This window comes from Saimiri boliviensis, chromosome 9 (genome assembly GCF_048565385.1).
Source record: "Saimiri boliviensis isolate mSaiBol1 chromosome 9, mSaiBol1.pri, whole genome shotgun sequence".
NCBI classification, from domain to species: Eukaryota; Metazoa; Chordata; class Mammalia; order Primates; family Cebidae; genus Saimiri; species Saimiri boliviensis.
In genome coordinates this window covers 78,883,587-78,897,660 of record NC_133457.1, presented here as the reverse complement: position 1 = coordinate 78,897,660, position 14,074 = coordinate 78,883,587, and the positions used below count along the sequence as shown (strand labels likewise).

Sequence of the window (14,074 nt, the reverse complement as noted above, 5' to 3'; positions counted from 1 at the left end):
GTTTGGGACCAGCCTGGGCAACACAGTGAGTGACACCTGTCTCTACTACAGATTTTTTAAAATTAGCTGGGAGTGGTGGTGCACACTTTCAGTCCCAGCTACTCGGGAGGCTGAGGTGGAAGGACCATGTGAGCCTGGGAGATGGAGGCTGCAGTGAGCTGTGTTCATGCCACTGCACTCCAGCCAGGGCAGCAAAGCGTGCCCTTGTCTAAGAAAACAAGAACAGAACACAATAGAGATAAACTTTAGGGTTAATAGAATTAGGGAGCACGTAATTGTGTTTGTGTGAGTGTGGGTGTCTACCTGTTTTGAAAGTACACATGACAAAGAAAATAGCAAGATTGGATTCAAACAGATCATTTTAACAGTCTTGATAATTTACTAGAAAACTACAAACCTCATAGGTTTTGAAGGAAATCGCGATTCTCTCCTTTGTGTTGAATTCATTTCTGTATAATATTCTGGCTCCTGGTTCAGAATCTCCTCATGCAAATCCTCTGTTTTTACTTGCCTGTTATTCATGCTGGATCTCACACATAATGTTCCCATCCCATTGTTCATGCAGTCATATTTCCATGACCTGCCCAGGGGTGGGAAAGAGAATTTCCATAAAACTTAGTGGTGCTCCCCTAGTAATTCTCAGATGTGAGTATCTTCGCAATGAGTGTGTTAAGTTATATTTGATTTAACTAGTACATTTGATTTAATTCTTTCAATTAGACAACCTAATTTCAGCTCATTTTTCCTTAGTTATTGTTCTTTTACTTTTTGTAATTGATATCGTTGGCTTTATTTATTTTATTGGGCCGCTTTGTTCAGGTAGACACTGGAGATGCTTCCTAAGTTATTGGGTTGTTTTGATATCTAAATGAAGTAAACAAATACAGTGCTAGGTGAATGTCACACTTTGTGATTAGGAGTAAACAATTCTGTTGAAGTGAGTTTGTGTCTCCAAGTTAGAGACTGAAAACGTCCATGGTGAAGAAACGGTGTTGATTTTGCAGTGGAGAGAGGACATCCGTTCCCAGGCTACACAGCTGGCTCTCTCCAAACGTGTGACGCGGAATTCCACGTGTTCACTTTTCCAATAATCTGCAGTCTTCTGCTGCCTCTTTTTGTTCTTCCTAACTCTGCTTTGCAGACAGTCCTCACCGCCTGTCTTCCGGCTACAACTTTCTCACTGTTTTCCCACCCGTCACACCACACAGTGCTTTGCAGGTTCAGATGAGAGTTTTGGGATTTTCTAACATGGTGAGAACTTACTCTTAACTGGAGTGTTTGAGGCCATGTATAGCGATGAATACACCATTTGGATCACTTAATTGGTACAAGAGGCGTGCACTGTCTGCAGGCCAGAAGATTCCATCGGTCAGTTAGCATTGTCTGGATTTATTTGTAAAAGCTATTAAGTCCTAACACAATATGGTTAGTACTAGTAAAAGATAGTATTAAGTATTAGTACAAGACAGTATTAAGTCCTAACACAGTATGGTGAGTATAACGTCAGTTTGAATAGTAAAAGGATCAACACCATGTGTTGAAGAGTTTGTCCTTTATCCATTGTATGTTTTGTCACCTCAGTTAGCTGTAATGCGTGGATTTACTTCCGGGCTCTCTATTCTGCTCTTTTGGCCTGTGTGTCCATTGTTATGCCAGTACCATACACTTTTGCTTATTATGGCTTTGTAGTATATTTCAAAGGCAGGTTCTGTGATGCCTTCAGCTTTGCTTTTATTATTATTATTATTATTATTATTATTATTATTATTTTGACTATAGAGGGTTTTCTTTTGTGGGAACAGAATGAATTGGGATATTCCTTCTGTATGTGGAGAATGTCATTGGTGGTTTAATATGGATGCATTAAATCTGTAGATCACTTTATGTAAGATAGACATTTTCACAATATTAATTCTACCAATTTGTGAATAAAGAATATTTTTCTTTGTTTTTGTGTTTTACTTAATTTCTGTTATTTCAAGCAGGATCTTGCTTTGTGAGACTGACACAATCCTCCCACCTCAGCCTTCTGAGTAGCTAGGAGCAGGACTGCAGGCCACCATGCCTGGCTAACTTGTCACATTGTGGAGTGATGAGGCCCCCATGTTGCCCCGCCCGGGTCGGGGAGGGGCGTTGGCAGGTTATGGGCACCTCGTAGAATGTCCACTGTGAGGCAACGGCCACCGGGGCCGGGGATTGGTGGAGGGGGAGTATAAAGGCCCAGGGTTGCTAAGGCAGCGCCCAGACAGGAGCAGCTTTGGTGGACACCAGAGCCCTGGTCTCCCTCCAATTGCTCCTGAGCCTCCCGCTGCCTCAACCCGCGCATCCTGCTGCTTCACTGATCGCCTTTCCCACTGACCTATAGCTGATCCTCCCACCCACGCTTGAGGACTTCGTTTGAACCCCATCCTTTCCCAGACCCCTTTCTCCTCCTTCTCCTGCTCCAGGCGCCCAACAGCCCCCTTTCCTCCCCTCACCCCATCTCCTCCCCTCCCTTCCTCCACTCCCCTTTCCCCTCCCTCCCTCTCCTCCCTCCCTCTCCTCTATCCCCATCCCTTTCCCCCTCCCTCCCCCATCCCCATCCTTTTCCCCTTCCCTCCCACAGCCCTAAGCCACCCCCACCTCTGTCCTGGCCGCCTCATGGCGCCCTGAGAGGACCAGGACATGCGGCTGCGGTGGCTGCTCTTTTGGCTCCTCGTGCTGGGGTTTCCCAGCCATCAGTCCATCCAGGTGAGTAGACACTGGACCCGCCGGGTTCTTTCCTTTTCCTTGGGATGTGTCACGGGGCCGAAATGACACAGCTCGCACCTATCATCCAGCACTTTGGGGGGCCGAGGTGGGCAGAACACTTGAGTCCAGGAATTCCAGACCAGCCTGGGACAGAGTGAAACCCCATCTCTACAAAAAAATTTACAAAAAAAAAAATAGAGTGAGACCGGGCAGCGTGGGCCTGTAGTCCCAGCTACTGGAGAGGCTGAGGTGGGAGGATCACAGGGGCCCAGGAGGTGGAGGGGGCAGTCAGCCGAGATCGCCCCACTGCACTCCAGCCTCAGCGACAGAGTGAGACCTTGACTCAAACAAAACAAAGTGAAATGTCGTTTGAGTTCTGTGTCATCTGGTTTGATGACTTTCTAGGAACTTCTGAGTCATCCGTGTCTCCTGCGCTTGGGAGCTGCCTCCAGGGAGTCAGTGTCCAAGAGAGTGATGGGAGCCCCAGAAGCCCATCAGATGGGACAGAAAAGGGTTGCGCCCTGCTGGGGTGTTTGCAAGGCGGAAGTCACCAGGAGTGACATGACCAGGATGTGAACAAGGACTGTATTGTCCTTTGTTCTGTCAAATGTGTCTTGTGCAGATCATTGGTTTGCCCAAAGCAGAAAGGGTCTTAAAGCCCTTTTGATTGTCCAAATATAAAGAAATCACAGGTTTCTATTTGGAATGGTTTCACCCTCACATTATAATACCTCTCCACTACACTCAGGAGAGGGCACCTTCTAGAAACCAGAGTATTTGTTCTCAGCTGCATGCACCGATTCTCAGAGAGGGATCTGGAAATGTCTAGTGATGGGGAGCAACCACTACATGGAGGCAGAATCGCCCCACAGGAGTGCCTCCAATCAAAGAGGAGTCTCTTGATTCTTTCAGGTCTATGAAGGAGGCAATGTATTGCTAATCGTTGGAATTTGTTTCACTTAACCTGGCTGCATTTTTATAGATCAGTTAAATTCTCATTTCCTACCTCACCTTTGAAGACTTGGGTAAATTTTCCTCATTGCATTTTCCACTTCCACCCTCGTTCATGGCCATCAACTGTCAGAACCTAAGCTTTTCCTGGCCCCATGGGACCTAGTCTGGGTAGGAGCCCACTGCTGATAACCTGCATCCAGATAGTTGTCAGATGTGACAAGAGTGCCCAGGACGGGGATGTTTTCCTGGTCAATGACAAGATGCCCTTTGTTCTTTTGTGCATTTGATCCACATCTTTCACCACTGTGCCCGGAGCTCCTGCTCACTTTCAGAGCGAGGCTCCTCAGGGACAGCGCATCCCTCCCAGGAGCCAGGCTGCAGTCACCGCCACTGTGAGGCTGGAGACAAAAGTGCCACAGAGCTCACAGGCTGCTCCTTAGAGAGGTTTCATTTGCACAAAACTGAGTCTTGGTATGTGGATTGGTCTGAATGGCATTTTGGATTTATTTTTTCCTCCAATACTTGTAAATCCAGTGTTTGTGAAATATTATGTGTGCCTGGTGTAGTGGTGGCCTGCATTCCAGAAAGTTTGTGTTGCTCTCCATGTGGATTTCCAAGGTTGCTCCCGAGTGCTTTATGCGCAATGCTCCAAAATATGAGGGTGAACTCTTGCTAGTGGTTACTTGGCATTGTGTTTTTAACTGACCTCAACTCACAGTTTTAATCATAATTCCAAGAGGACTATGTGATGCAAGTCTTTCTGGACTTGGAAAATCTGACATGAAGTGCCCGTTTCAGCAGTAGTGAACATTGATTTTCAAAAGTTAATGTTTCTAGAAACTTGGGTAAACAACAATCTGTGATTATTTTTGTTGGCATATAACCTGGGTGCTCTTATTACAGCAGCTGTCCACTCTCGGTTCTGTGCATAGATAAACATATATTTAGGTAGTATTTTCATCTATAACTTTAAGACTTTTTAAAAATATTTTTCTCATTTTTCCACACATTGTTGGCATATTTTTGGATCTATTCCAAAGAATGTAACACAAATTTCTAAATATTTAAAAGACCTTGGCTTTCCAACTAGTGTGAGTTTCTATTTTCTTATCTCCATTTTTAATTGAATTATAATTTCTAAATAAAGTTCTATGATTATTTTAAAAATATATTTGCAATGTTTGTTCAAATGATTAAAAACTAATAGTTTATGTATCAAATTTCCTTATACCGCTTAAATGATGTAAAGTCCTGTATATTAAATAGCCTCTTTGTAAAGACTCCAATTTGCTGACTTTTACATATGGATACAGCGGTTAAAGCATCACCGCATTCCAGAGTCAAGATACTAAACACATTCCTCCCCTTCAAAGTTTCCTCCTCCTCCTTTGGAGTCCATCTGTCCTTCTCCCGCCATCCCACTGTCCTCCCCCTGCACTGCCATTTCCTGTCATGGTGTCATACAGCAGAGGTATTCTTGCTGTTCTGAATTCTGTAAAGTCAGCAGAATCATGTTCACATGGATTCATATTGTTTTAAATATTAAGTTTGCTTTTTGTTTTATTGCTGAGTAACATTCATTTGTGGGCACATATACATGGTAGTGTGTCTATCCTCTCCCTTGGAAAGAGATAGAAGACTTGTTTTCCCATTTGGTCTTTGTCGTGAGAGTGAAAACCCAGAAAGCGGCACCTCTGCAGGCTTTCCCTGTGTATACCTGCATTTCGCAACACCGAGACCAACTGACAGAAAAAATATCCAGTTGATATTGTGTGTAAAATTGTTCAAACATATAGAACGTAAATAATCATTATTTTGGAACTCTTGTTTAAGGGGAGAAAATTACTGACATGACACAAGTGATTTGGCAATGACCATCAACATTTAATTGTAAAAATGTTTAAATACAGCATTGATTTGTTAACATTTTAATGAACATGACAACACATATCTACCCATGTTTCCACCCCTCTACCCATTCATCAGCCCATCTGATTTTAGATGTATTTCCAACTGAATTGGAGACACCAGCATACTTCCTGCTGAATTGTTCGGCAAAGCTAACATTAACTAGAATTCAATATTTCTTTATAAAAATTTCTCCTCAAGAAGAATTACATAGAACAGATGATACAAATCTGAAGTGTAACATTGCTAACTTAGAGAAGTACACACACTGGCATATCCCAACCCTTTTCAAGATCTGCAATATTATGTCACCCCAGAAACTGAACTCTCCCTCTTCCCAGCCAATCCCTTTCTCATCAGAGGTTGAGTTTGCTTCTTCTGGAATTTGACGTCTACAGATGCATGCCATGCCCAGGTACTCTGGTGTCTGTCTGATTCTGCTCAACACAATGTTTCTGAAATCGTTCCCATTGTTGCACTGATCTCTAACTCAGTCCTTTCCATTTTGGACTCTGCAAATGCTCAGTCCACCCTGTTGAATACCTATCTCTGTTTAATTCACCATCTTGAAAGAAACACTTGAAATTAAGATATTTTCAAGAACATACAGTTCAATCCTGAGGAATCTGTGTAGCAATGTTCTCAGAAGCTGTCTCAACTTACTCAGGGGAAGTCTTTGTCTTCATTCACGTTAAGAGTCTAATGGAATTAATATCAACGATCTTAGCTATTCAGGCCATGTTCATGATCCCCACTTGGGCATTTTTATACTTATTTCTGAATGAAATCATCTCTTTATTTTATTTAATTTTTTTATTTTTATTTTTATTTTTTTGAGATGGAGTTTCGCTGTTGTTACCCAGGCTGGAATGCAATGCTTGGCTCACCGTAACCTCCGCTTCCTGGGTTCAAGCAATTCTCCTGCCTCAGCCTCCCAAGTAGCTGGGACTACAAGCTTGTGCTACCATGCCCAGCTAATTTTTGTATTTTTAGTAGAGATGGGGTTTCACCATGTTGACCAGGATGGTCTCGATCTCTTGACCTTGTGATCCGCCTGCCTCAGCTTCCCAAAATCCTGGGATTATAGGTGTGAGCCACTGTGCCCAGCCTGTCATCTCTTTATTATAATTTTTTGATTTATGCTGTTTTGTTTTTGTTTTTGAGATGGAGTCTTGCTCTGTCACCAGGCTGGAGTGCAGTGGTGTGATCTTGGCTAATTGCAACCTCCGATTCTCTGGTTCAAGCAATTCTCCTGCCTCAGCCTCCTGAGTAGCAGAGGCTACAGGCATGTGCCACCACACCTAGCTAATCTGTGTATTTTTAGTAGAGATGGAGTTTCACTATGTTGGCCAGGATATTCTTGATCGCCTGACCTCGCGATTCACCTGCCTTAGCCTCCCAAAATGCTAGGATTACAGACGTGAGCCACCGCACCCAGCAACTTATGCTTTAAATGGCAGAGATTCATGTACTCTAAGAAAGAAGTGTGATTCACAGGGATTCTGGATTCTTTTATCATGTGACACCTAATAAATACTTCCAATGTTGTATGTCAATTTAAAAAGTAAGTAACTTTAAAACAATGATAATTACTTTATACCTAGCTTGTCAAATCCACAGGTGACAGGCCGCATGCAGCCCAGGGCAGCTTTGAATGTGGCCCAACACAAATTTGTAAACTTTCTCAAAACATTGTGATTTTTTTTTTTTGCAATTTTTAAAAAGTTATCAGCTATTTTTAATGTTAGTGTATTTTATGTGCAACTCAAGACAATGCTCCTTCTTTTACGATGGCCCAGGGAAGCCAAAAGATTGGACATCCCTGCATTAGACCAAGAGAAAAGACACCCCACATTCACAATGCTTACAAACACTACCAGCCATTCAAGAACCATGAGACTGTTAACTTCCAATCCTTCTTGAAGCAGTGGGATCCCCTGGTGATAGCTGAGGGGTGTGGTTACCTCTTTGAGGAAGTTGAGGGTTTCTAAGGATGATTCCTTGTGACTGAAATATGGTAAATGTCATTGAGCCTCTCATTATTCCACCTATTATTATTCCAGGTCATCGATGTCCTGCCTGAAAGTTTGTATCCCGGGCCTGGCTTTTCTGAAATTCCCTGGATGCTTATTATAATTGCTGTCTCCCTGGGAATTTGTTCCCTTGCCATTTTGTTGTGGATAACTAGCCTTGGTGTGAGTATACTAACTTCCTATAGAGGTAAACTTGTAACCATAAATACGAAATTATTTAGAACAATTCTGAACTTTATTATGAATATTGAATTTTACAAAAAACAAATCAGGGAAATGATTTATTACCCTAAGAATAATGAAAATATCTACCATTTACAGAATGAAAATTAAGTAGGTTCATGTTTGTTTAATAGGATATCAACAGCACTTTTGGTCAAAAATACGTTTTTTACCCTTGTGCGATTTTATCAGAAATGAAGAAAAGGTAAATGCTGGAGTCATTTTCACTCTATTACAGGACACTTTTGTCTTTTCCCACAGCACCCTCTCCTGGCTGGGTCTCTGCTCTGTGGGTTCTGGGTGCCTTTTCTTTCTGCCCTTTTTCAAAGCAAAATCTTCCCCATGAGCTTCCAGGCTTCTCCATTCCCAGCTGGTCATCTTTGTTGGCACCGCCAGAAGCCGTGAAGGCTTGGGGGCTGAGAACTGAAGGGCTTCCATTGTTCTGTTTGCAGAAATAACACGAGGCCATGCCACTGAGCCCCATTGCTGGAGGTCTCATGGCCCAGGGAATCCTGACTGATCCATTTGACTCCAAATATTGTGGGGTCTTGTTTCCAAAATATGTAGGGTTTTGTTTTGTGCTGTGATTTTATTTCTCTTCTTCTATAAGGTAGGTGATTAGCATTCAGAATATCTGCTGTAATCCCGGGAGTGAAAAAAAGTCAAAACTCATTAATCCAACATTAATTAGTATGTGCTGTGTGCCATTTTGAATACTCCCGGACAAAGTCAGTGCCATAATTCATCACAGTCCCATCTGTGTTGTGCAGCGTTGCTCCCACTCCCACCCAGTGGCACCCTAGATCTCACATTCTAGGTAGAAGGGGTTCCTCATTTGTAACAGAGAATGTGCCCTGGCTGAGAGGTAGTGAAGAGTGAACGCCACTCGTTACCTACAAGGACACTTTCCAGTGAAGACCTTCAACGATGCTCAGTGAAGCTAGCTTTCGTTGGCCTCTATAGTTTTGAAAGCTGCTGAGTCCTCTGATCACACATGATGGGACTTGTACACCTGCAATCAAACACATTTTTAAAACGTCTGTTGTGTTATTTAGAATTCCCATTTCATTTTTCCATGGAAAAAAAATATTATTTTTTATGTCATAGTGCACTTAAAAGTTGTTATGACCTGGAAGTTAAAAGAAATACGATAGCTGTGCCAAACTCACATCTGTATGTAGGATCATTCTGTCAGAAAACCCTCTCCCAATTCCGCTGCAGGTCTTCAGGAATCCAGATCTCCCCAAAGATCTCTGTGCCCACAGGTGGCACCTCCAGAGTGGAGAAGAGCCTTTGCCAAGAAATGAAGCAGAGGGGGCATGAGAGGTCCTGCGGGTAGAGCTGGAACCGACTTCCACTCCACCTCCTGCAAGCTGTGTATCTCAGGGTGAACGTTCTCCATCCTTTAGGAGACTCTGTTTTCTTAGATTTGGAGCAGGGTGGTCACACTGACCTTGCAGAGTTCTGAGAATCAGTACAGAACATGAAAAGCCCTGGAGAACATTCTCTCAAGAATAGCTGTGACTTAGCTTTGCATAGCGGCAGTATTGTAGCCAATGAGGTTTATCCGAGGTATGATTATGGCTAATTTAAAACTTTTCCAATACCCTGCTGTGACAACTTGCAATACAATCAGCACTGGCAATTTGTAGAGACTGTCAAAAAGTGCCAAAGCCAATTATATAACAATGTGGATAGACATAGACACCCCCATGTGAGAAACATGCTTCTTTATTACTGTGTAGTGACTCTGTCTTCCCTGGGACAGGCCCCCAGCCTGCCTACATTTGCAGACAGAGACAGTGGCATGGGGACTACAGTTTGTCCCCATGGCTTGTTTTCACTCCCCTGCTGTCAGCAGGACTCGGTGCAATGGATGCTTTATGTCACCAATGCTGCCATTTAGAAACCTGAAGAGGGGAAGGGGCAAGGGACCGTCACCTGCGGCATCAGGTGCAGCTTGTGTGCGTGTTGGTGTTTTCTGTGTTAAAAGATTTCAAAACATTTCCGCCTCTGCCTTGCAGGTCAGCATGGCTGAACGGGAGCCTTGTCCTCTGCCAGAATGGCCCAACCTACCCTACCGCATGGCTGGTCCTTCCAGACCATTGATGGGCTGCCAGGCACCTCCTCAACATCCGGGTCCTCTGGGACTTAGATCACTGGCACCTCAACCAGCTCTGGAACGTGAGTGTCCCCAGGAAGTCCAACAACTTCCAATACTACAGTGCCCACTGGGACATCAACCACCTCCAGAATGTGAGTGTCCTATGGAAGTTCAACAACCTCCTATACTATGGTATCCACAGGGACCTGAACCATCTCTGGAACTTGGGTGTTCACTGGAAGTGTTCACTCAACAACCTTCTTTACCTGAGAATTCTCCCGGACCTCAGACACTACCTGTACCCGAGTGTCTTCTAGAGCCTGAAGCACCTTGCCCAACTGAAGCATTGCTGCCACCCCTGGTACCTTCTCTGATCCAGTGTTTCCTGGGACCTCAACCACCAACTCCAGCTGATTGTTGGGTAGGAATTCTCACATATCTACTGACCTGTCCTCCAGAACCTGTACCAGCACCTCAAGGTGAGGATTTTCTGGAACCTGAGTCACAGCCTTCATTCGGGTTTCCAGTGGGACCTCAACCAATACCTCCGGAAGAAGGTAATCTGGAACCTCAAACACCTGATGCACTCGACTGTTTGTTCGGAGCTGGAACAGGTCCTGTAATGGAGTGCACACTGGGTCATCAACCACCTCCAGAATGTGAGTGTCCCCTGGAAGATCAACTGCCTCCTATAATACAGTGTCAAGTGGGACCTCAACCAGCTCTTGAACGTGAGCGTCTCCTGGAAGATCAACAACCACCTATAACACAGTGTTCACTGGTACCTCAACCAGCTCTTAAACGTGAGTGTCCCCAGGAAGTCCAACAACCTCTAATACTACAGTGTCCAATGGGACCTCAACCACCTCCCGAACGTGAGCATCCCCTGGAAGTTCAACAACGTCCAATATTGCAGTGCCCACTGGGACCTGAACAACCTCTTGAACGTGAGTGTCCCCACGAAGTCCAGCAACCTCCAATACTACAGTGCCCACTGGGACATCAACCACCTCCAGAACATGAGTGTGCTATGGAAGTTCAACAACCTCCTATGCTGTGGTATCCACAGGGACCTGAACCACCTCTTGAACCTGAGTGTTCACTGGAAGTGTTCACTCAACAACCTTCTTTACCTGAGAATTCTCCCGGACCTCAGACACTACCTATACCCGAGTGTCTTCTAGAGCCTGAAGCACCTTGTCCAACTGAAGCATTGCTGCCATCCCTGGTACCTTCTTTAATCGAGTGTTTCCTGGGACCTCAACCACCAACTCCAGCTGATTGTTGGGTAGGAATTCTCACATATCTAGTGACCTGTCCTCCAGAACCTGTACCAACTCCTCCAGGTGAAGATTTTCCGGAACCTGAGTCACAGCCTTCATTCGGGTTTCCCGTGGGACCTCAACCAACACCTCCGGAAGAAGGTTATCTGGAACCTCAAACACCTGATGCACTCGAGTGTTTGCTCAGAGCTGAAACAGGTCCTGTAATGGAGTGCACACTGGGTCATCAACCACCTCCAGAATGTGAGTGTCCCCTGGAAGATCAACAGCCTCCTATAATACAGTGTCAACTGGGACCTCAACCAGCTCTTGAACGTGAGCGTCCCCTGGAAGATCAACAACCGCCTATAACACAGTGTTCACTGGTACCTCAAGCAGCTCTTGAACGTGAGTGTCGCCAGGAAGTCCAACAACCTCTAATACTACAGTGCCCACTGGGACATCAACCACCTCCAGAACGTGAGTGTGCTATGGAAGTTCAGCAACCTCCTATGCTACGGTATCCACAGGGACCTGAACCACCTCTTGAACTTGAGTGTTCACTGGAAGTGTTCACTCAACAACCTTCTTTACTTGAGAATTCTCCCGGACCTCAGACACTACCTATACCCGAGTGTCTTCTAGAGCCTGAAGCACCTTTTCCAACTGAAGCATTGCTGCCACCCCTGGTACCTTCTCTAATCGAGTGTTTCCTGGGACCTCAACCACCAACTCCAGCTGATTGTTGGGTAGGAATTCTCACATATCTGGTGACCTGTCCTCCAGAACCTGTACCAACTACTCCAGGTGAAGATTTTCTGCAACCTGAGTCACAGCCTTCATTCGGGTTTCCCCTGGGACCTCAACCAACACCTCTGGAAGAAGGTTATCTGGAACCTCAAACTCCTGATGCACTCGAGTGTTTGCTCAGAGCTGAAACAGGTCCTGTAATGGAGTGCACAGTGGGTCATCAACCACCTCCAGAAAGTGAGTGTCCCCTGGAAGATCAACAGCCTCCTATAATACAGTGTCAACTGGGACCTCAACCAGCTCTTGAACGTGAGCATCCCCTGGAAGATCAACAACCGCCTATAACACAGTGTTCACTGGTACCTCAACCAGCTCTTGAATGTGAGTGTCGCCAGGAAGTCCAACAACCTCTAATACTACTGTGTCCACTGGGACCACAACCACCTCCAGAACGTGAGCATCCCCTGGAAGTTCAACAACGTCCAATATTGCAGTGCCCACTGGGACCTGAACAACCTCTTGAATATGAATGTCCCCAGGAAGTCCAACAACCTCCAATACTGCAGTGCCCACTGGGACATCAACCACCTCCCGAACGTGAGTGTGCTATGGAAGTTCAGCAACCTCCTATGCTACGGTATCCACAGGGACCTGAACCACCTCTTGAACTTGAGTGTTCACTGGAAGTGTTCACTCAACAACCTTCTTTACCTGAGAATTTTCCCGGACCTCAGACACTACCTATACCCGAGTGTCTTCTAGAGCCTGAAGCACCTTTTCCAACTGAAGCATTGCTGCCACTCCTGGTACCTTCTCTAATTGAGTGTTTCCTGGGACCTCAGCCACCAACTCCAGCTGATTGTTGGGTAGGAATTCTCACATATCTGGTGACCTGTCCTCCAGAACCTGTACCAACTCCTCCAGGTGAAGATTTTCCAGAACCTTCATTCGAGTTTCCAGTGGGACCTCAACCAATACCTCCGGAAGAAGGTAATCTGGAACCTCAAACACCTGATGCACTCGAGTGTTTGCTCGAAGCTGAAACAGGTCCTGTAATGGAGTGCACACTGGGTCATCAACCACCTCCAGAAAGTGAGTGTCCCCTGGAAGATCAACAGCCTCCTATAATACAGCGTCAACTGGGACCTCAACCAGCTCTTGAACGTGAGCATCCCCTGGAAGATCAACAACCGCCTATAACACAGTGTTCACTGGTACCTCAACCAGCTCTTGAACGTGAGTGTCGCCAGGAAGTCCAACAACCTCTAACACTACAGTGTCCACTGGGACCTCAACCACCTCCAGAATGTGAGCGTCCCCTGGAAGTTCAACAACGTCCAATATTGCAGTGCCCACTGGGACCTGAACAACTTCTTGAACGTGAGTGTCCCTGGGAAGTCCAACAACCTCCAATACTACAGTGCCCACTGGGATATCAACCACCTCCAGAACGTGAGTGTTCTATGGAAGTTCAACAACCACCTATGCTACAGTATCCACAGGGACCTGAACCACCTCTTGAACGTGAGTGTTCACCGGAAGTGTTCACTCAACAACCTTCTTTACCTGAGAATTCTCCCGGACCTCAGACACTACCTATACCCGAATGTCTTCTAGAGCCTGAAGCACCTTTTCCAACTGAAGCATTGCTGCCACCCCTGGTACCTTCTCTAATCGAGTGTTTCCTGGGACCTCAACCACCAACTCCAGCTGATTGTTGGGTAGGAATTCTCACATATCTGGTGACCTGTCCTCCAGAACCAGTACCAGCTCCTCCAGGTGAAGATTTTCCGGAACCTGAGTCACAGCCTTCTTTCAGGTTTCCAGTGGGACCTCAACCAATACCTCTGGAAGAAGGTTATCTGGAATCTCAAACACCTGATGCACTCGAGTGTTTGCTCGGAGCTGAAACAGGTCCTGTAATGGAGTGCACACTGGGTCATCAACCACCTCCAGAATGTGAGTGTCCCCTGGAAGATCAACAGCCTCCTATAATACAGTGTCAACTGGGAACTCAACCAGCTCTTGAACGTGAGAGTCCCCTGGAAGATCAACTACTGCCTATAACACAGTGTTCACTGGTACCTCAAGCAGCTCTTGAATGTGAGTGT

At 45.4% G+C, this 14,074-nt stretch overlaps 1 non-coding gene across 1 annotated transcript; it reads left to right on the top strand.

The window, feature by feature from the left end:
* Positions 1–9,374: 9,374 nt before the first annotated feature.
* Positions 9,375–9,513, top strand: LOC120368045 (U4 spliceosomal RNA). Its single transcript, XR_005582266.2, has one exon. It is a non-coding gene; the product is annotated as a U4 spliceosomal RNA (small nuclear RNA).
* Positions 9,514–14,074: the final 4,561 nt, after the last annotated feature.